This window comes from Temnothorax nylanderi, unplaced genomic scaffold (assembly GCF_030848795.1).
Source record: "Temnothorax nylanderi isolate EJ_2023f unplaced genomic scaffold, tnyl_v1.0 TNYL_tig0047_pilon, whole genome shotgun sequence".
NCBI lineage: Eukaryota > Metazoa > Arthropoda > Insecta > Hymenoptera > Formicidae > Temnothorax > Temnothorax nylanderi.
Genome location: NW_027249109.1, coordinates 1,101,671 through 1,125,461, shown reverse-complemented (window position 1 = coordinate 1,125,461; position 23,791 = coordinate 1,101,671). Strand labels below are relative to the sequence as shown.

Below are 23,791 nucleotides of genomic sequence, written 5' to 3'. Positions count from 1 at the left end.
GATTTCCCCGCGGCGCGCATACTGCGCTGCACACGTGTATCCACACAGACGCTATGCTATATTAGCAAGAGGAAAAATAAATTTATTTGCTATTGTATAGGTGTCGAAAAATCTAGGAGTGCCGTATATAACTTACATCAGATTCAGGATAGAATTCTACTTCATAACTAGTATGTATTACTGTGAATATTTTGATGTATATACAATATATTTCGTATGCATTTGTAATCAAATTCTTTAAATGTTTTTCATATTACGCGATATAAAATTATTAAAAAATAAAATTTATGAATCTAAAGTTAATTAAAAAAATATTTTAGAAAACTTGAGATACGTATATACATATATAAGCATATACGTATATTAAAACACATACACATCAAAATACATGGCACATGAAATTATGAATCGAAATCCACTATAAGAAATCCGACATGTATTATTATAGATCTACAAAGGAATAAATCTATAAACGTTTACAAATAAAAGGTTTAAAGTGTTGACTCGTAAGGACCACAAGTGAAAAATAGTTTATTCATGAGTTGCACAAGTGATACAATCTGTCACATGAAGATGCGAGGGCGATTGCTCTCATATTATTATACCTTAAAATCAAAATTTTTTATACAGTTTAAAAAATCATTTAATATATTCTCATATTACCTGGTATAAAGTTGAATCCGCAGACAATTGCATAAATAAATATTAGAGCTATTCAGTTATATTATTTTAAATTCTTATTTGATTCCTCACAAATTACTATTTTTGGCATTAAAAATCGGTGACATCTTCATAAGAAAGCTCTTCCACTGTACTATTTTAGGTTTGAATCCTCATTTGATAATTTTGTGTAAAAACAGCGATAAACTCATCTAATAAGATAAGATAAGATTCATGAAAATAAGATTCAGGAATATAAGTAATTTTCAAACAAAGAGTTTTATACTTTAAAGCAATATCACTTTAGTTTCCTACTTAGTACGTAAAAAGATAAGATAAATATATTGATATATGTAAATTGTATCGTTTGTGATATTGTATCGGTTTTTTAATTATCAGATAATTATGGTGTGTTTTATTAACTGTATCTTTCTTTATCATTATAAAGCGGATGCATCGCAAAAAATGATTAAACCTGGTGGTTGCGTTGACTGCGTTGACAACGCAAACCCATTGTGTGTTGAGTCATTTTATAGATGTTTTTGCATAATTATCGCGAGACACTTGGGTATGCGACAGATAATGGTTGCAAAATGATAAACTATTTTAGTCATATGATGTAAACGTAAAGATAATTTTCACGAGTATAAAAACATGTGCATAAAAGAGAAAGAGGATGAGAGAGAGAAATTGCTGAGAGAAATATACCTTCAATATACAATAAATTTATTTTTGCGTCGTGCAAATATAAATCTGTGATTAAAATTTGATTTTATTTATCCACGTAATATGGGAAAAACAATTCAGAGTTTACAAAGCTTTGATACTAAACTGAGCAAATAATTTTAATTAACATAAATTGAAAAATAATCTCAAAATCAGAAATGGTTATATTTTCGGATTTTTGGTAATTTAAAGTACTTGTTTCTATTCATCGCGTGTGATATGTAAATAAAGAAGTACATTACCATTTTTGTCCCGAAGGTGTAATTTAAACATTACGTTACAATGAGAATAATAATTGTGTATCGATGCAAGATAATATCGTTATACGAAAAATGTCCAACGTACGAAGCAAAGAATCTTCGGAAAAACTCGCAATTGTGTGAAGATATCAAGCATATGTGAAAATAAAAGGAGGACATCTGAACATTTATATCTGAATCTAGAACAGTTCTTCCAAGAAAGTAAAAATACGGCAAATCATTTCCAATAAAGTTGCAATCGAAAGAATTTCTCTCTCTTTCTCTCTCTTTCTCTTCCTTTCTTTCGTATCGTTTATTAATTTAATGCACTTTATATAATGCACGCAGTGTTAAGCATAAGATCAAAGAAAATTTATTAACAGTTAATAAACATTTCCCGCGAACTTATAATTAGCAATGCTGATGTTGCACACGTTGCATGAATATTAATTTCGGCCCGCTGGATGGTAACTCAATGTGCAGATTCCGTCATGCGGTATGTGCGTACCTCAAACACGTCTATTAGCCGCAGCGGTTCGAATCTCGGATGTGTATGCGTGCAACTCTGATGACTGCAAAATGTTACCCATCGTCAGTATACCGATCGTGATAAAGCCTGCTTTAGACTTTAGACGATTTATAATTCATGTTATAAAATCCAAGATAAAATTCTATCTATAATTTCATGCACCGTATAAAGTTCTTTTTATATGATTTATAATTGGTACCAGAATTCAAGATAGAATTTTATTTAGAATTTCATATGCCGTATAATACAAAAAAAAACACATTTGAAAATTATTAGACTATAACCACGTATAAAATATACATTTAACTACAAATGTACATATTAAAATGTATGGCATATATAAATATAAATAGAATTCTACTCTGAAATCTGACGCGAATTATAGAACGTCTAAAATGAAGAAGAGTCCGCTTCATGCGGATATAGTTTATCAAATCTAATCTTGACTTAACAAAGAGGCCAATAAAATTAGAGATCGTGTTCGTTGAATTATTGCTGTATAATATAAAGTTTTTTAAAATTTTATTCAACTTCATGATAAGAATGATAATTTAAATCGTTCTGAAGCTTTTTTTCTAATAATAACGCCAATGATCATTACCAATTTATTTCGGGATACTCTTTCAATATTTAGAGCTCGTTAAAATACGAGGACGTATCATCGCGAATATTCTTGTTTAAGAAAAAAAAACCTTCGATTTTTTACCCGTAAATGGATTAATTTGATTTGCGTCACATGCTTCATTCAGTATTAATAGTCCGCGCATTTGTATCTGATATTTCGCACCAAGTGTGCTCGTTTGAAGCTGACAAGTTTAATTTGCCTAATGTATAACGATATACAATGTTACAATGAATTAAGAATCGTGCAGCCGTATCCGATGTTAAATATGTGATACGAATATGAGTCAATATTCACGTCCCATTTACCCAGATTTCAAGATGTACTTGGAAAAAGGTTTCAGCCATAAAAAAATATATGTGTCTATACGTTATCCATGTTGTCAATATTAATTTAACAAGTAAATACACAGTACAAGAAAAATATGCGAATTCTGTCAATTTGTTTCAGTGGTCATATATCAATATGTTTCAACTAATATTTTTTTATCAATACGAGTATAATGGATGATTCTTCAATATTCATCGCATTTATCGCACTTGTAAATAGTTGACAAATATTGATAATATTTATTAATAATAAATAATGATTGTTTTGCTGATTCTCTTACACGACTCTCACACGATAAATATTATTGATGAAATTTATTACGTCCATAATATTAATATGAAAACATTCCTACAGTAACTCACCATTATTATACGCTATTTGTCTTTTGCGCATTGATTCCCTTTCTTTTGAAAACTTTTAAGAGTAATACAGATACACTTTCAAGTCTTTTTGTATAATTGTAAGCACATATTTAAAAATATGTATAAAAAAATGTGAACAATAATGAAAACAAATTTGAAAAGTGGCAATAGTATACGCGCGAAAATTTATTAAGAAGCTTAAGCTTAAAAATTTATTAAAAGACTTTAGTGAATCTGAAAGTGAAGATGATTATAGAAACTTTCTACGAATAGAAGCAATACCAATCGAAAAAACGTTACAAATGATAACCTTTGTAAAGAAACCTAAAACGGTGTCGCAATATGAAATATTGTGTAATCTAGTTATGTAATGTCTATATCGAAGATTGTCTCAATACATTGAAGAAACTTAATCGAATTGTATTTTGATTTGTATTTAAATTTGCGCAACATATTGTGTCAGAACGTTACATTGTACAGGATTGGTTCAATCTAGCTTTTACTCTTGATAAAAAAGGACGCGACCATGCAGAATGGCGATTAATAAAGCACAAAAAAGTATTGTTAAAAATGCAGAAGAGGCGAAGAAAGGTATTTGATGATAGAGTCGCGTTTTTCATACATCGATATTCATACGGAGAAAAATATCTGCGATTCGAGATTGCGATATCTCATAGTCAGTCGGAATGTGATATGTGTCTATGTTAAATTCGATTTTCCGTTTGCCAGTTTTGCTAGTTTTGGTATATATAAGTCGCGTTTGTTGAAAAGCTCAAGTTTTTTAGTAAATTACGTAATTACAGAAAGTTCCTAATAGAAAAATTCCGAATAGAATCAACGTCATTCGAAGAAATAATTTGATTAAAAGTTATTATGAAGAAATCAATAAACGTGATATAAGATATTACGCAATAATATCGATTACATTCAATGTCTGTATCGAAGATTATCTTAATATATTGAAAAAAGAAATCAAACAATTGATTTTATTTTTAATTAAGTTTAGGTTTTATCAAGATTTTTATCTAGAATATATTGTGTCATTGTAGTGTAACATATATCGTCTATTAGTTTTAGTTTTATACCTCTGACAAAAAGGATGACTGCGACTAAGGATAAAAAGAAGTATTTCGATGTTTGCGGCAAATCTCTACTCTGTATCTCTCTATTGCCTGTGTTCTTTTATATTCTCCACAAAGTGAAATGGGGGATTTAGCGCTCGTTCAGGATGAGACGGCGCGATCGAAATATCAGTCTTGGTCGGACTGACCATTAGCAAGTGGTCGAGCCCAGTTGAAGTTTCAAGATCGATCGATTCGTTGCAGCAAGCCTGTTTAATTAGTAGTCCCAAAGTGAACGCATAATCAAGCTGAGGGCTGTTAAGTGCGAATCAGACTAACCCCTATAGGTTAAATCTTATGACCGAGGATTAAACGAGCCCGCCTGCGACTTCCATTTACTGCCTTATTCGCGCTCGCTCTCCGTTATGCGATTAAACGAGGCCGTGGCATCCAACTTTTACTCTACGTGGGTGGTGTCGGTGCAGGAGAATTTTAAAGCAGCAATCTCGGTCTCGAGAATTCGTCGACAGCTTTTCTGATCGCCATACCGCTCTGGATTAGGAAAGACGAAAATAAGCTTGACACATCAACGAAATAAATATATTATTTGTTATTAATTATTTATTGTTACATTGTTTTTATTATTGTCGCGTTATCTGTTGTTGTATTAAATATTAATTCCTAGCAAGCACAAAATATAACTGCTACGTAATACAGGAATAACACGTAATATACCTAATTAATGTCGAAATTATGTAATCATCTTTTATTAATGTATATTGATATTATTATATATTGATATGTTATATTGACATCTGTCACATAGTTGCAATTTCGTATGAGCGGGAAATTAAAACTAACATCTACATTGCATGTAACTTACACGTTATACACAGGGTGATTCGAGACAACCATATTGCCTCGCAAATGTCAGATTCCTGACTCAATTCTGAGACGAATCCTGCACCCAATCTTAGTTTTCGAGTTATAAAAAGAAGTAGTTATAAAATGAAGTAGTTACCTTATTACGAGCCGAGTACAGGAGATAGGCAGGGGCGGCACTTAGGTGAGGCGCTTGCTGCGATCAGCTGATCGCAGCAGGCACTTCATTCCTCGCCTCCGTGAGCCGTGATCATTTTCGCATCGACGCGACAAGAAATTCTCAATGTACCATGCTATTATCTCTGCGAGTGAGTGAATTGCTAATGGATTACATGCAGCAGACGGTTAGTCGCGCCGCCCCTGCTTACCTCCTATACATACCTGGCCCGTAATAAGGTAATAAGGTAACTATGGGAGCTTTCCGGCAACCGACACAAATCGTCTCAGAATTGAGTCAGGAATCTGACATTTGCGAGACAATAGGGTTGTTTCGAATCACCCTATATTACGTGCCATATTTCGTTATATGATGATTATGTTATATATATATCGGTGTTTGCTTAGTTGTATTATATTTATTACACGTCCTATATGACGCTGTCTCTTTTACTAGGTGAAATATTTAGATAAAATATATTAAAACATTATTTATCTTCATAATTACTTTAGTAAGGTAACGTTTTACAGAAAATATATTAATGTAATTAGTGTGCACTTGCTAATGTAATAAATTTTCACTTTTTTAATATTTATCTTAAGTTATTCTAATATATTAAAGTCTTTATAGATTCGCCTTAAATAAGGATTGTTATTCCACCTTGAGTACATAGGTCTAATGCTGGAAGCGAATACCTTATTATTCTAATGTTATATACTACAACTTCGATTAAAGTATGTTAAGTATCCTCTGACAAGAGTTAAGAATACGAAATTAGCGCACGGAAGAGAGAGTTAGTGCCTTGTGGAAACTATTTAATAGTCAAGTATACTTGGTAGAACTGTTAAATTGAAGATCGGAATACCACTATAAGCTTCTCCATTTTCTTCTCGGGCTAACATAGCTAAACCTACGATTCAACGCTGGTATCCGTCCGTACTGCATTCAGCTAGTTTAATCCTTTCGGTAACGGCATCGTTGGAATGCGAAGTGGTTGTGAATGGCCGTGGTGTCAATCCACTAATGTGTCGATAACAGAATTGTAGTAGACCCTAAATGTCACGCTCTCATCCGAGAGTAATTATTCCGAGAGAAATAGATTACATGGCTAAATATTGTTACAATTACATTATATGATATAATGTAACAAGATATGATAAAATATAGTAAAAACTGACGTCTGTAAAAAAAGTTAGAATTAGTTGAATTTATTGGACGATATCTCGAGATAAAATTTGTCAACTATTGGCAAGCTGCATCTTCTATCCTCTGGACAATAAACGAGAAAGAGTAAAAAAAACCAGTATATAGTATGCGAGATACAAAGTACTACGAAATGTGCCATTGAGAGATTTAAAAAAATCACAAAATTCGAAAAAGTGAAATGTAAAAATGCGTATTATATTTTGGGACATGCAAATCGATGAGAGGTAAATAAAAGGCAATAAAATAATAATGCCATTTTTTTCTTCTCACGAGATGACCTAAAAGTACCGCCTTTGTCGACTACGCGCCGCAATGCAATTCCGTACTTTGCGCGATCAAGTTTTTCGGATCCCGTTTACGGCGGAGTTTACGGCGCTTTTCAAGGTGCGTGAGTCGCTTTTGACTCGGGTGTTGTACGGAGTCGGTGGATCGGGGGCGAATAAGAGGTCGCGCGAATTTCGCGTCGACTTTCCGCTTCCGCGCTTTGCTAGGACCGCGCCGGCCGCGCCGTTTGCAAGAGCGAAGCCTTCGGGGGCAAACAAGTCGTGTGCAAGTCGCGGGGGGTGTGGTGGTCGGGGCAGCTTTGCGAGGTGCCCGTAGTTCGGCTGGTGCGCCGACGGCCAGGTGGGGGTTGACCGTGCGCGCGGGGGTGAGTGGGAACGAGAGGCGAGCTCGTGAAAATCCATGGTGGGGGCTTCGCAAGCCGCGAAGCAGCAGTGCGTCGCGACTCTAGCTGCCACGCGGTTGTCTATCAATCTATTCTCACTATCGGGGTACTACCTCCTTACACCCTTCTTGTAACAATCAGTGACCGGCCGTAATTCGTCACAATTCGGCACACTCTCACCCCTTTCTGCTCTTTTTCTCTCATCCTCTCTCTTTCTCTCTTTTCTCTCCCTCCCTCTCTCTTTCTTTCTCTCCCTCCCTTTCTTATTCTCTTTCTTTCTGTTACTCGCCGTCCCTTTCGCTCTTTCCATATCTCCCTTCCTCCCAATAAGCCACCCCTATCGTCTACCGCCGAACGCTTCCACCATTTGGCCCGTCGTTGTCGCTCTATCAAAGTCGCGACTCTCCTTCGACGGTTCTCCTTCTTGGTCTCCGCGTTGGTAGCGCGCGTTTATCGCGAGGACTATCTCCCGTGACTGTTGGTCTCCGTCGATCATCATGATACGCAGCGAGACATCGTGCGCCGCTTGAGTGTGTACCCCCGGAGGTGTTTGCCCGTGAAAACGTGCACCCACGCCAAGTGAACGCTGGTGCCCCTCCATCGGCGAGCCGCGGCCGGTGCGCGTTTCTCTCGCGCGGCGCACCGTACCCCATTTCCATGTGAGTATCCGGAGTATCCCCGTAATAAAACTCCCCCGTCCTTCACTTTTGCGCCGCCAGCCGCGCGCGGGGTGCGCGAGTACCCGATTCTTTTCCCCCGGGTACTCGATCTTCGATCCGAATCCGCTACCGCCGACCGAATCCGACTTGGACGTGGGTGATTGCGATGGTTCAAGGTTTCCGGCTTCAAAGCTGCGTTAAAACCTGGCGGCGGAAAAATGAATCTTATTCTCCCGTGCAATTGGAGTTACTGAAACCGTTGGTACCAACTGGTCTCGGATACTCGGTGTACCTTACGGTCATTTCAGTCGTATCGAATGATCGAAAACTCATTTCGCAGTCGGTTGCGGCAAATTCGTATTCGATTGGTTTTACGAGTACCCCCGGTATTGATGCTTCAGTTCAGGCTCGTCCGGCGTATTTCGATACCGAGGGTCTCGAGGGTATCGAGACCGTAGATTTTCGCGTACAGCAACGATAAATTCGACACCTGATCCTTAAAAATATACCGCTCCGAGCTCCGGTAATACGTTTATATATCACGACAGACAAAATTCTTTGATACACGACTTTCTTCGGGTTACGCTCGTAAATACTACACGGAGTGATGTAGATTGTTGCATGCACTTGGGCTTATCAAAAAATGAGGTGACGCGTTAGCCACGATCGTAAAATTTATCGCGCTCGTCGAGCAGAATTAATTTGCCGCCATCGGCAAAATCTATTATTTGCACGGGGACATTATTTGCGATGACATTCGAACGGAACTTTATTACGTTCGAAAACTTCATTACGAGATCCACTCCTGATTAATGGACTTGGACATGTAGGTAATCTTGCCATCTGTCAGGGCAAGGGTATCGATAATAACTGCTCCTACACATGTACACATTTCTCGTCGCGTCCTCTTATTCTATGTCGATTAAATATCTCCGAGAAGAGAAACCCGCCCGCGGGCCCGCTTTTTCGAAAAATTTACATATAAAACAATTAAACGAGAGCTAACAGAAATAACAGCGAGAAAATAAATAATAGCGTGATACACTCACTAAAATCTCTTTCCAATGTCCCGTACGTTTTCCGAGCAATTAATTCGATTCCTGCAGAAATATTGGGTTATCAATTCGATGAATTAATTGATCAGCCGTGCTCCAGCGGAAAACGCGCGATTTCACGAGGCGCGATTCGTGGCCATTAAACTTTATAGGATATCACGATTTGGAGAAATCTTCAATTTCTAAGTTTGCAAGACAATACATTATGCAAAAGAGAAGTTACTTCACCTAAGACGACCACTTATCGGAAAAGTGGACTAATCGACGTTTCTGTGGAGGAGGGGCTTTCTCGATAGTATCGGTAGATACCCATGCTGACATACATATTCTCACCTTAATGGAGCGTGCCACGGCGATAAGAACGGCTATTTTACTTTACATCCGGTGGCGAGCCGCGAACCAGTTTTTTTGCGAGCGCCGCTGATTACGTCGAACCGCCTTCATTCGAGAACAACAAATCGATAGTTTACGCCCGTCGTGTATGCCCCTTTTATAGCGTATTTATTTTAGAAAAAAAGAGACTCTTCCACGCTTAGTCGGTGGTCTCGTCGCGCGCGTAGATTGTGAGCTGGAACGAACAAGGTCGAGGGTTTCGTCGAAGTGTCATAATATATTCACGGAATTAAGGCTTATCTACGGCGCTATCTCGTTGATATTTTATCTATCCGTTCTTCCAGCTCGCCCGCCAGAACGAAGTTATCGCAGCTCGGTCTCGGGAGAGTCGGGAAGGGTTGGATAACCAGGCCGGCCAGACGGGCATATATTGTCTGCAACTGTCGGTGCTTAAACAGAATGTCCTATAATCGGCGCGGACACCCTGTTGCCCTCCGCGAGAATCAAGTTTCTTATGGCGAAAATGCCGAAAAAGGGGAAATTATCCGTCGCGATCTCTTCCGGTGTTTCGATATTCGATATCCAAATAATTAAATTGCCAATTAAAATTCTGTTAAAATTAATTTCACTTTGAATTGAAATAGGTATATGAAATATTAACGTCTCATTATTTGTTCATTTTCAACAATTTGAAGACCGTTGGTTGACATTTTTATATGTCATGGCATTTCAACTAAGAGGAATCGATTTTAAATGCCATAGAAAACAATGTGCATCCATTTTTCAATAAGATTGACTTGTACTTGAAACATGGACTTGAAACTTGTACTTGAAACGTGAACGGGAAGGAAGTGACGCAATGCCCGATAACAAATGATGCCGATTATGAGAGCAAAACACTGTCTCTTTTATATATAGTAATATAAATTTACGTATTTTCGTTTTTCGCCTAATCCTGCTTTACACGAGCTATTTGTGTCAGAAACTAGTAGAATTCCATTTATAATTTTATATACCGTGTAATTTGAAAAACATTTGGAGAACAGAATATAAAATATATATCAAAATATAAATAAAGTTATGAATATAAAAATTTTATTTTAAAATTCTGATGTAAATTGTAAATCGTCTAAAGTAGATTTTAAAATTTAATCGCGCAAAAATGAATTAAGCTATTAAACCCAAAAGAGATGAGCAATGTACATGACTGTTTTTAAATGAAACTCAAAATTTTTTATTTAATTTACTTAAACTCGTGGATGTGGGCTGTTTTAGTTTTGCATCGTTTTCATTAATCAACGTGTAGTTATACTAACATATATTTAGAAGTAAATCGTAGACAATCATATTTCAATTAACTCCTGTGAGAGTATAGACTGACAATGAGAGAATTCGTTTGCCTTTGCGTGGTACGAATGCTTATTAGTGCGCGATTCTGAATGAATTAAACTCACATCATTGGCCGAAATTAATGGACGGTGGAGATTTGCCAGTCGCCTTGTGCGCGGACGAAATTTTTGTTTGTCATGCGAAATGAGACCCTCTTAAAGCCGGTCGAAAGTGCGTTGGTGCTTGGTAAACAATGTTGGTAAACTAGGAGTGTACGAATCCGAGAACCAAGACGAGAAGATATTGTTGCAATGAGCTATTTGCATTTCTCCGACTTCCACATTTACGAGTTGCATTAAACTCGCAATTGGGGTGAACGTGTTCAGTAAACGTCGTACAGCGTAATAGCGACACGGAAGGGCTGCCGCTGACGTATGACGTATAAATAAGGACAAACGCAAATCTAAGCGGCACGGCCAATGAAATTGTTGCGCTGTCGCTCCGGGGAAGTCGGAATAATTGCCATATCTTGATATATTCGCGGACTAACATTGCGGAATATTAACGGGAAGTTATGTAGCAAGCAAAGTAATTTGCTCGAATTGAGTGAAAAAGTGCGTAACAATACGGCATATCTAAGATAGGGGATTAATTATGAAAGTAATTACGCAACGTCCCGCGTTCTCTCGTATTATATCAGAATTAATCGCTAAAATATAATCGGCTTTAAATATCTTTTCGTGCCAAGTCGCGTTAGTCGTGCGCAGGAACATTTCGATCTTTAAGTTAGATTCTCTTAACGGACCCTATTAAGTGCACTCAGCGATTACTTATATCGACACGAACGACGTTCTCGGCTCGATTTCAAGCGCCGCCGCATAAATTAAATTGCTTAACCGCGGCCCGGCCGCGGAGATGCGTCCTTATTACATCCGATGTGCTGCAAGCATTTGCTACAGCAGCAAATAAGTCCGCCAGAATTCCTGATTTCGCTGCTCGACTGATTAAACGGATGTTACTTTCAGTTTGTGCGGAAATGTTCGGTCTGCTTCCGCTGTCGAAACGTTTCTCACATGCACCTCTCGGCGTGTTCATTGCTTGTCTGACTGAATATGCGGGACTATCCCTTGCGTGATTTCAAGGCCGGGCACGAAAATCATCTATAGTCAATATTTATGTAGGTCGGGTACTTCTCGACTGTTCCCTCGACGATGAGGAATCTTCATTAGACACTGTTATTGCAGTACCCTCTTAATAAGCATATTTGACAAGGCGTTTGATTAATAGTGAACCAGGTTTTCGAATTCTGTCTGTCGGGAACAAACGTGCGATTTATGGATTTTTGAAATTTGCTTCTTGAATCGGAAGTCTAGCCCCATGATGAAATGAAATGTGATCGAAGAGATTAATAAAATTATAAGACGTTGCAATTGGAAGAAAAGATTGAAGAGACGACATCGTCAGAGACGTATATCTAATCGAGCACTTTGTGGAGGTGCTTTTTGTTTAAGAATTTATATGCTTACACGCGTTCGAGATATAAATTTTCCACACACGTGAAGAAGTAGCAAATGACACGACGGCGCTGCGTGACTGCTAATGGAGGTCACTTTATACATCCACTATGAGACTCATGCAACAAATAGGAGTCGCTGTACCTCAAAAGGGAATGTTTTGAGAATATGCGCCAGATTCATGTTCTGCACGGATCATTACACGTTAACATAGCGCATAGAGTGTTCCACATGTGTCGTACGTGAAGCAATATTTACTGCCTTATTGGCATTTTATCCTTATATCCGAATGACGACATCGAAGAAGGAAGCTCGCGACAACTTGGCGAAAAATTTGTGCGCTGTAAAGTTGAGCAATTTGGAATTTATTTTTCTCTTATCGAATCTAGGTACCGATAATACTTAACGATTGAATATTCTCGCGAGTTGAACTTCGGGAAGGCAGCTGAACGATAAAACGAAACTTCTTACTTAGCTTCAAAGAATTTCTGCTTTAACCGAATTTCCATTTTAGAACTAGTGAAGATTTAAGGTTGAAGATTGAAAAATTACGATAAAGGATGGACTTCCGTGTCTTCGAGTCGTTAAAATTTAACATAACGAACCTTTATACGAAGTTCTTCTGCCTTATTTAACATAGTATTCCATTTCTATGTCTAAACGGTAATATTGAAAAAAAAAATTGTGATAATTTTGTGCAAAACTCGCGCATTGTAAACTTAACCAATTTGAAGTTTATTTTCCTCTCGTCGAGTCTATTTAGACGTCTACAAATACTTAGTGATTGAATATGCTTCTCACGAGTTGAGCTTCGAGGAGGCGGCACAACGATAAGACTAAACTTCTCACTTAACTTCAAAGAGCTTCTGCTTCAACCGAATTTCGATTTCAGGATTGGTCGTGAAGGCGTAAGATTGAAAATTGAAAAAATTACAGTAAACAATGAGTTTTCTCTCTTTTCGAGTTATTAAAATTTAATATGACGAGTCCCTATACGCGAATGCTTTTTCGCCTTTAATATAATATTTTATATTAAAGGCAACAAAACTTGCCTTACGTATAGGAAACTCCTGTCCAAATGGTAATATCTAAAAAAGAAGATTATGTGTGACAACTTGACGCAAAATTCGCGCATTGCAAAGTTATTCAATTAGGAGTTTATTTTCCTCTCATCGAGTATATCTAGGTGACGACAGTATTTAACAGTTGATTATGCTTCTCGCGAACTGAGCTTCGAGGAGGCAGCAGGACGATAAGACTAAACTTCTCACTTAACTACAATGAACCTCTGCTTCAACCGAATTTCTATTTCAGAATTAGTCGTGAAAATGTATAATTGAAGATTGAAGAATTACAGTGTGAACAATGGATTCTTCCTCTGTTCGAATCGTCAAAATTTAATATATAATATTTTATCCCTACGTCTAAATGGCAATATCGAAGAAAGGAGATCGTAATAACTTGACGCAAAACTCGCGCATTGTAAAATCGACCAATTTAGAGTTTAATTATCTTCTCTTTAATTAATATTTATTTATCATAAATATTTAGAGATTAAATACGCTTTACACGAGTTGAATTTTGGGGAGGCTGAACGATATGATTAAACTTCTTACTTAGCTCTGCTTGTCAAAGAATCTTTATTTCAACCGAATTTCCATTTTAGGCTTAGTTGTAAAAGCGTTAAATTACAGTAAACGACGGATTGCTTCTTCACTTGAGTCGTTAGAATTTAATATCTATACACGAGGCTCTTCTGCCTAGCTAATAATAGACTGAACACGTTTGTACATTTCGCGACATCGATTCGGAGATCCATTATCATATGTCGTATAACGGCCGGTAGCGCGAAGTCTTACTTTGTCATCCATCAGCCGTGACATTCGCGCGTTAGCTTCCGACAGACGCCGGCGTGTGTGTACGTGTACGTGTCGGCCGCGACGCGCGTAACATATATTTTAGCTTCCACATGGCATTATAGAGCGTTATCGACAGCGCGTAGCTGTCACGGGGAACGGCCGGAACAATTGAGCTACTTCGCTTAATTGCCGGGCTGATCCGTCCGTCCGTGCAAATGGAATGGAATGGAATATGGAGCGTATATCGCGTTGTAATCGATACGCGGTTTTATATACGCCGCGTCCGCGCGCGGCGTGCACGCTATTTTGCTCGTAACGTGCTCGTATACGCCGCGCGGGTCTCGAGCGGGCACGCGCGAGCGGAGTTCGAGGACCAAGTTGGGTGAGAGAACTCGGTTCGGCTGAACTCACCGAATTCACGGCGGAATTGCGCGGATGAGCGAGTTTAAATTATCCCTCGTGAGAATCGCACATTTGGCGAGTCTCTCAGATTCTAGCTAACCGGCCGTGTGTGGTGGCGGGCCTCACGGAGATGAACATCGTTCTCGAGGGCACGCGGAATGACAACGCGATGCTCCTTTTGAGATCGCGGCGCCGCGCCGACCTGAAGACCCCGTCTCGTCCTCGCGTCTTCCCTCGCGTCACTCTACCCGTTATTGATTGTGGATGCAAGTATTAATTATGCGAGCGTGTCTCGGTAAGACACCGACCTGTCATTATGAGGAGATGTATTTAATTTCTCCCGAGAGACTCTCGTGACTATCACGCGATCTAGAATTAAGTAAAATTGTAAAAATAATACTGGCGCTTGAACCAATGGCCTTTTAGCCTCCGTCCTAAAAATCGGTTATAAAATAGAATTTATATCGACGATATTTCGACTCGAAAATTTTGAACTGGAGATTTACCATTTTTTAAAAATATTTTTATTGCTTTAATTTAAACTCTTCATTTTTCTATAACACAAAAAAATATATTTTCAACAGGAATTTTTTGTATTCCCCTTCGATAAAGTCCAAGTTGCAATGTAAATAGCTAAAAGTATTAGCCATTAAAAGGTTTATGCAGGTTTAAAAACGTTAAACTCTTAAACGACACGGATTCCAGTAGAATACTCGAGCTTCGTTACGGAGGCCCTTGATAAATCACTGTCTTTCTTTACAGGTGATTTCCACTTCCCGGAGAATGTAAACGCGCATAATCTCGTCGGACGGGCTCCATCCCACCCGCCCTTTTCGAGCTTCAATGAGGATCTAGGATAGGATAGGCTTGCATCCTCGAATCATCGGTAAGTCGTGCGAACATGTCGTTCAACATCCGTTCAATATCATCTTTAATCACGTTTATCCGCGCTCATAAGTGCGAATTCCGCTTCTCTGGGGGCGGCGAATCGAATATATCGCAATCCAAAGAATCATTAATCATGAGCTGCGTATATAACGCCCGCGAACTTTTTGAGATTTCGCGCGTTGGTGTAACACGAGAGGGAATAGCGATTCGTCGAAAGAACGAACGTTTCTGAACGTGGTAATATAAAATGTCTCTTTGGTACGAAGAATAAAAAAATATAAATACGCTTTGGACGTGATATATTCCACGCTTACGCGTGAGCCACTTATTCGAGAATTAGGCCAAGCTCAGCGCGCGAATCGCTGAATGCGATTTTCAGAGCGTGACATTTTCAATAGGAGCGATTTTCTACTTGAACGCGTATACGCGGGCGGAAATGTCGTCGCCGTTAACGTAAATTTTATCCTAAATACACGGGAAATGACGGTGTGTGATTCATTGTTCGCCAATGCGGAATAAAACTAAATTTCGCTACAGGAAATCGATATTATTGATCGCATATTTCCCCTCTCCCGCGGCTAATGTAGGCAGATATAATAGACTATATATAGATTGTGTATAGATTTACATAAAGAAGGGTGACATTCTATTTTCTCTATCTTTCACTTATTCTCTCTCTCTCTTTGTTTATATATTCATGGAGGAACGGATTTATTTTGACAAATCTGTTTCTGACTGGCAATGAGTTAAATAATTTTCTGAAGGAGCGTCTAAAATGCGAACCGAATTTATTAATTTTACGGCAGCGATATTTTTTGCGCCCAAAGAACATTTTACGTTTGATCTCAGCGCGTGTGTTGTATAAAGATAAACGTCTGTTTCATTTTGTGGCTAGTTTCTCATTGCGTGTTTTACATGTTATGCGTGAGAAAGCATAAGAGAAAGATTCCGATCTTTATTTTCCCATAACGGCCCACACGTTTGATAGCTTCTTGCCGCAAAAGTAGTTGAGCTTGATTAACCGAGCTGTATATGACTTTATAACTGGAAACCACAGGCATAACTCCACTTTGGTGCAGGCACCACCAATTTCAGGCATCTCCGAGCACAATAGTCTTTAATGAAGGATAGAATGTCGTACGGAATTAAGGACTAATACATCGATATAGAATATAGATGTTTATGCAAATTCTTTGAATTCTGTGGTCTCTGATCTCTAGAGAATAATAGTGAATTAAGTATAATTGCATATACAAATAATTAATTAAGTCAGTGAAGTTAGTGTCTATTTTCATCTTTACTAATATACCATAATATACGTCATTTTACAGAAATAATTTTTAAACGATATATAAATTGTCTCTTAAATTAAAAATTTCCGATAAATCTGGTACAGTTTTGCACGCGTATTATTTTTATTTCACGGAACAGTGGTCAAACATGCGTGTTATAACGGAGTTGGTGTACGAGGCAGCTTGAATATTTCTGAAATATTCAGTTCCGCGTAGGCTCGCACGTATCATACGTACCACACGTAAGATACATAAAGCTACCTATTTTCACGGTTGATTTCTCCCTGTCTCTCTTTGGCCCGGCATCGCGTTCGCGCGATCAGTTCTGAATCGGCAGCGCGCGTCGTTAAGAGCATGCGGCTGGAGCTATACATATGCGCGAAAGTCTGTGCCGTAACTTCCAACAGCGGTGAAATATCTCTCGCGGATCTGCCGTGCATCTCGTCGACTCATGCGAGATCAAACCGCCGCATTTTCCACCGCGTTCCGTCACAATTTGATCACGCACGGCTGATCTCGACTTTAGCGTCCTCCTCCGGCTGTACCGAGGTCTGAGCTGAAAAATCGCGTGATATTTTTAAATCGGGAAATCGCTGATTTTACGGTTGTTGTGCAAATTATTCGGGCAGTTTCAGGGGGATAGATATCGGCGAAAGCGATTTGTTCGTCACGTAATTCGAAATCGATTTCAGCGTAGGTCTGAAGTTTACCGAGTTTTTGTACCGGCAGAAGTCGTTCTACTAATGGAATATTTAATAAACGAGATAACTGAAGCAATCTTTCTTTCAGTCTCTTATATATTATTTTAATTCCTTTGCCATTTTTGATATATCGCCTTGTTGCGTCGAATCATTGAATTCACGCGAGAAACACATAAACTTTATTGTTATTTTGAATCACATTTCTCAATTGTTCTTCCAAATTGCATTTAATGTTAATTTTTGCAGATCGTGTGAAGAATGGAAAGATACATTGTTTGATTTTCTTCGTAGAATCTAAAATCTCTGTATTCGTCTCAATAGATTTCACGTTTCTTTTGTCTTACTTAAATGTCCTCTATAAAGTTTTAAAGGAGGAAGTTAAGGGAAATAAATTATACAATCTGCTTTAGTTTAATAGGTTTCACATTTTCGCACGCAATTACCTCGGGCCATTGTACTTGATTGAGCTAACTGTTCTTTACCGGTTTACTGTTCTCCTAATCCCAACGATAGCAAAGCGGCATTTGAATTATAAGACACTGAATGGGAATCGATATCCTCTCTCTCGGTCGCGGCTGATAGATACGAAATACGCAAATACCGGAATGCATCGCATGTCAGGATTCGAAGTAAATTCCCTTCCTCGGGACGACATGCGCTAAGTTTATTTGCCTCGTTGAATTATTTATTATGCTGCCGTGTCCCGATGACACGTTAATGCCTCCCTCCCCCCCGTTCTCTCGCCTCGGGCTTTATAATTTATCGCGGACGGCCGCGATAACGAGGCGTCGATAAGAGAGAGCCTTAATGCAGAGCCGTAATGTCCCGGATGGACGGGCGTTCGGCTTGGAAGAATCCTCGCCCGTCGTTGTTACATAAACTAAGGTATTCTAGTATAACGCGATTCATCACCCGCTGCGAAAAGTATATGTCCTGTCCCGAGGCCGCCTTTCAATAAGCAACGAGGGAGATTGAAATTATCCCTGTGGGATAAACGCAATTTCTCAGCCCTCTCCACTCCGGGGTTCGTATTCGAATTAACAAGTTTTGATGGAAGTCCTTCCGGCTTGTTCCGCCCCGTGTATACGTCCGCGTTATCGCGAGGCGGTAATTTGTTTGTTCCATTTGCGTCTCTCCATCGGAGGTACGTGCGAAGTCACGCCGACGTCGAAGCGACGCCCGCGCCGGTAAAGCGTGTACTCCACATCCGCCGTAATTTACGAACTGCCGATTGGATCGGAAGATAGCTGTCAAATTCTGCCTCAAACTCCAGTGAGATCGAAAGATAGCTGTCAAATTCTGCCTCAAACGCTGTCGATCTCGCATCGCGATACTCTTTTCTATATTTCCGCCGAGAATGAAAAAGCAAAAGGAATTTTTATCTTTTCGTCTCGTAATTAATCCGCATTATATATTCCGATTAAAACGCATGACCTGTTACATATTCGTACAACTCGAAGTTATTATCAATGTTATTTTGCCGCCAATGTGCCGTTAACTAATTTCCATAAATACATACGAAAGAGCAGCTTAATTAGATAGTACTGGTTTGATGTCAAAGCACGCGCGCTTGTATGCGTATGGTGTCCGACATTATATAGAGAGCAACATCAGCCGGCTAGTTGGCTGGATGGAGCAATGTAGTCGAACGGCTATAAATGTTGTAATCGACGTGGGGTATAACGAGGGACCTTGTGCCTCGAGGAAAGTGGGTGATATAAGTATACATGCTACGGGTCTAAGTCGCTACGACGGATGTGGGCCGTGTACGAACACAGTTTTCATCGAGTAGGACAGGCCGGCCGCGGCGTGTCGTTACTCCATTGTTACCCCATTAAATGCGAAGAAAAACAAGAACACTCTGATATGGATACAAATGTGTGTCTTGCAAATTATAGCGCTAATTTTAATTGGCTATAACATTGCTGGAATTTCTGTGTCGCAACCCTTCCGAGCTCAACCCTTCGCGCCCCGATATTGTTGGGGTACAGAAATAAAAATAGAAAAACGGGATATCCGTTTCCAAGGGTGAATCTAAATGTTTATGTGTAATGTAGATTTAAATATATACAGCAAGTATACTTATCAGTAACCTACGAGAAGTTAAATTCTACGTATAAATCCTATTTTTATGTTAGAATAAAAAAAACGGTAATTTTTTTAACTTTTTTTATATTTTAAGGGGCTAGACAATCTTGAAACGCGAAAAAATAGACCTTTTTTTTAAGTTAAATATTTCAGAAATAAAAAATTTTAAGTATTTGAAGCTTTGGCACATATAATTCTATATTCTTTTAAAAATGTTTTGCTTGTCAAGGTTGTCTACCCTCTTAAAATTCGTTACAATTACATGTCCACTAGCGTACGGTAAAGAGAATAAGCAATTTCTCGCCTTGAATGTTGTGTCGTAAGGAATTCCCGAGTCGTGATGTGCAGGAGGATGGACATTATTTACAACGTGACCGCGGCGCTTACTCGATGACTACATTATTGAACAATTTTTTTAAGCGGAGCAAGCGAGAGTTTGTGGGAGAACTGATCAATATGCCACGAAACGCAAGCATATATCTTGGGGACGGGAACCTGGGATGAAAATATCATTCTGCCGTCCTGCGAACCTCCTCGCGATAGATCGATATAGTACTTGTTTATCTTAATGATAGTACACGGCGCCACATTAGGAGGAACCCTTCGTTACGAAGGGAAAAAAATTCGCAGGAGAGATATCTGATTACCGTGGATCCATCAATCAGGCGCAGATGATACGTTATATTAGGGGAAACGGTCAAGGTTACGGCTCCGGTATTGACGATTCCCGGCGAGTAGAATGGGTCAACTATGAATAAACGCTCGAATTTTGGCCCCATCGCGTTTTATTTCCATCGACGTTTCCATCCCTTAAAGCTCCAACTCGCGGGGGAGCCGGTGTTAGATGTATTATGCAAGTGCTCCGAGTTAATTCGGTATTATCAGTGTTACAATAGCGCTTCTTCAAGCGATCTGGTTAAAATATTCAGCAAGAACGAAGACGCCAATTCGTCTTCGGTTAGATGGTAACTGTTTCTCTCCCAGCTCGTGGAGTGTAACATGGATGAAATTAAACCGTTCTTTCACTCGCGGCATTCGTGACGCGATTCTCTGTTCTGGTAATCACCTTAAGGAATTAATCTGAAAAGTGTTCCCGTCAATTTTTTAGCGCGCACAACAGTCTGCATATAAAAAAAAAAGAATATTTTTCATTTCCTCACATCGCACGTTTTTTTATAAGGCATATATATATGATTTTTATAGAAATATAAAAAAAATACGTCATATATATTATGCATGTACATATATTTTACGTACGTTGCGGAGGGCAATCTCTAAAAAAAAATCTCGTTTGGGGTATTTTTGACCAAACGCGATGCTTCTCTGATGTTGCAGCGAAATATACGTGGACGCGGGGTGTGTATACTATATTTACATTCACGCAAATATGCATTGAGGTAAAATGTCATGCAACGGAGATTTTAAACATCTTGATACGATCTGTAAAAGCGACGAATTTGGTTGTCCGGAGTATTGGAAACATAACATTTTTGAATTTTATCGATCAACATCATTGTGATTAGCCAACATATCGAATGTCAGAATACTCAATATATAATTGTTTGGGCAGAGAGTGATATTGATTGATTAGCCTTAAAAATAAATGTCTTAAATACAGGATATAACACCATCGTCCGATCAATATTAGGTCGTTCTACTTGTTGACGCGAGAAGCTCGATATAAGTACGTATAATACATATGTCCGAAATGACATACAATGTGCGACGTACGAATAAATCACTTAATATAGTACATTTTTCTCTTAGAACCATTTTGTAATGGAATTGAGCAATTATCGTATTGGCGAAACTTGGCTGTGAAATAATTTCGCGTATACATATAACTAAAAGGCTAAATAAGAATTTTTCGATACGAGGAGACGCTTCCGCTGTGCGGAAAATACAGTTTCATTTTACTACTAGGTACATTTTTTGACAATTGTGCATGTTTAATGTACAGTTATAATATACGTCCGTTCTGCATTTTTCGTGCGAGATACAAATCGCGCGAAATAAGCATTCTTGCAACGACTTTAGCTGAAATCTAGTTATAAAATGCAGGCCGTCACGGTGCGTTTCACTCAGTTACGCCGTAAAATATGCTCTCCCCTAGGAAATAAAAGGGCATTTTAAAAATCGATTTCTATACACCCGCGTGACCGACATATCGCGTTGCCGTTGAAGGGGCATGATCTCTCGTTTGTGTTATTGCACGTGGAAAATTCATCGCGCGCGTGCACATAATGTACCTAAATGAGAATGGCTTCGCTGCGTAATTATAAATAACATTACTCGTTATTTGTATTTCAAACACGTGGCGATGCGTCTCTTTTATGTCGTCGCTGTGCGTCGGCGATACATTACCGAAGATAAATTTTGCAGAATATAGTTCACGGCCACGCCGCACAAATTTCTAGCAAATCCGGTGCCGGTTCTGCGTCAACCGTATACCATTGTTGAAATATTTTTTTTGCGTGACCTTTTTGCATTAACTTCAACGGTCATATCAATCCGCCATGAGCAAAGTTACTTCCTTTGAAAGAAATATTATTTTTACTCGATGAAAGTAGATTAGTAATAATTTTATGCTTGTTACAAATTGAATTTAAAATGCCGGTTTCGAACAAACAATATATAATGGAATTTTTTGTTCCAGAAAATAAGAGATACATTATCTCAGATGACGTAAAAGACGTAAAAGACGTAAAAGACTTGTAACTTTTTACATTACCTACTGTTTTGGCAAAATATCTTTATAGAATAATAATAAGTTGCAATATGTTAGTTGTTTGGAGCGATGTAACTCTTCGAACTAAAATGGAACGGGTGAAACGCTATGTTACTTCGAAGTTAGATGAGATCGTGGAAGTATGAACACGGTATTCGATTACTACTGATTGCCGAAAATAATGAGACGCGGTTGATAATGAATGTCGCTTTTAAACTTCTCTGGAAAGTGATTTCGGTCTGCGAGTTTGCGTTGCTTCAATTTGTTAAGTGCTTTTTCGGTATAATCGATTTTCAAAGGTCAGGTGATATATCTTGCTCGGAGGACAACTGAGATAATTCAACCTGCTTTTGCGCCCCCAAAATTTTATGTTCCGTCGAACAAAATTCGTGCTTGTATTTTCATTTTCTCGGGCTTTCGGTTTGTATCCCCGTCTGTCACTCGGATAAGACCTCGGCGCGGCGCAGCGCGGCGTCGGCTTTGGCTGCGCTCACTGACATTTCCATTCGGTGTTTATCGCACCGTCTTTTCCCTCTCGGAAATCTCTCTATATTTATTTTACATTGGTCGTTGGTTGTCATGGCCGTACTGTAAGGTTTTACGGCTGATATATCGATGATAAGATATCTAATACATATAAACGAAACTGAAGCCGCAGGCACATATAGACTGTATTGACGCGTCTTTTTACATTATCTATAAATTTGCACAATGGTTTATTTTATCATGCAGAATGTAACGTAAAATGTGAGACTCGGGGTGAGACTTAATAGTACGATCATGTTCCAAAAGTTTGAGATCGACTTTTCATTAATGAAGTTGTTGCAGTTTTCAAAAGTTTAAAGTCAGACATCTCGGCAATTAAGACTCGTGCTCTCTCAAGTTCTGTTAAACTAAAAAAGTAGAAAAATTGACTTCAAATTAACTGACAAATAAGGTTATTTTACTTAATTAATTAAATACAAATTATCTTTATTTTTGCTACACGGCAATTAAATTTAAGTTCTTTATTTAGTTTTTTATTCGGGAAATATTAATGTTTAAGAATATATTTTACGTATTTCAATATATATATTTTACGTATTTCAATATACATTTTTTGGCGTATTTTAAAGATGACAGCAAACAGTAAAAGAAATCGATTGGATGGAGGTGCATTATTCCAGGAGATTGAAATCGATTTTTTCTTTTGAGACATAAATGCACATCGTTCTTTGTAGGAATTTTTACAATACTAAGTCTCTCTATACAAGAGATTGTATAACATTGGAAAATTAAAAAAACTTCGGTAAATTAAATTTTAAGATTGCAATTAAAAAGAAACACAGACTTTCATTAATTTTAAGCTACTTTAACTAGCAGTGTCATAAAATAGGAGATTTAATTATCAAGATATTTAACAAAAGTTATTAAAAATTTATGATTTATTCCAGCTTTCACGAGACAAAAAATTTGCTAAATAATAATAATAAAAAACTAACGATTTGAATAAAACGAAATTG

General features: G+C 38.3%; 1 protein-coding gene across 2 annotated transcripts in view; it reads left to right on the top strand.

The window, feature by feature from the left end:
- The first annotated feature begins 7,483 nt into the window (after positions 1–7,483).
- Syt7 (Synaptotagmin 7) overlaps positions 7,484–23,791 on the top strand; it is a 167,328-nt gene continuing 151,020 nt past the window's right edge. For both annotated transcript variants that reach the window (XM_071705768.1, XM_071705766.1), the window contains exons 1-2: positions 7,484–8,100; positions 15,355–15,478. The gene's annotated coding sequence lies outside the window, so the exon portion shown is untranslated. The remainder of the gene's footprint in view (positions 8,101–15,354; positions 15,479–23,791) is intronic.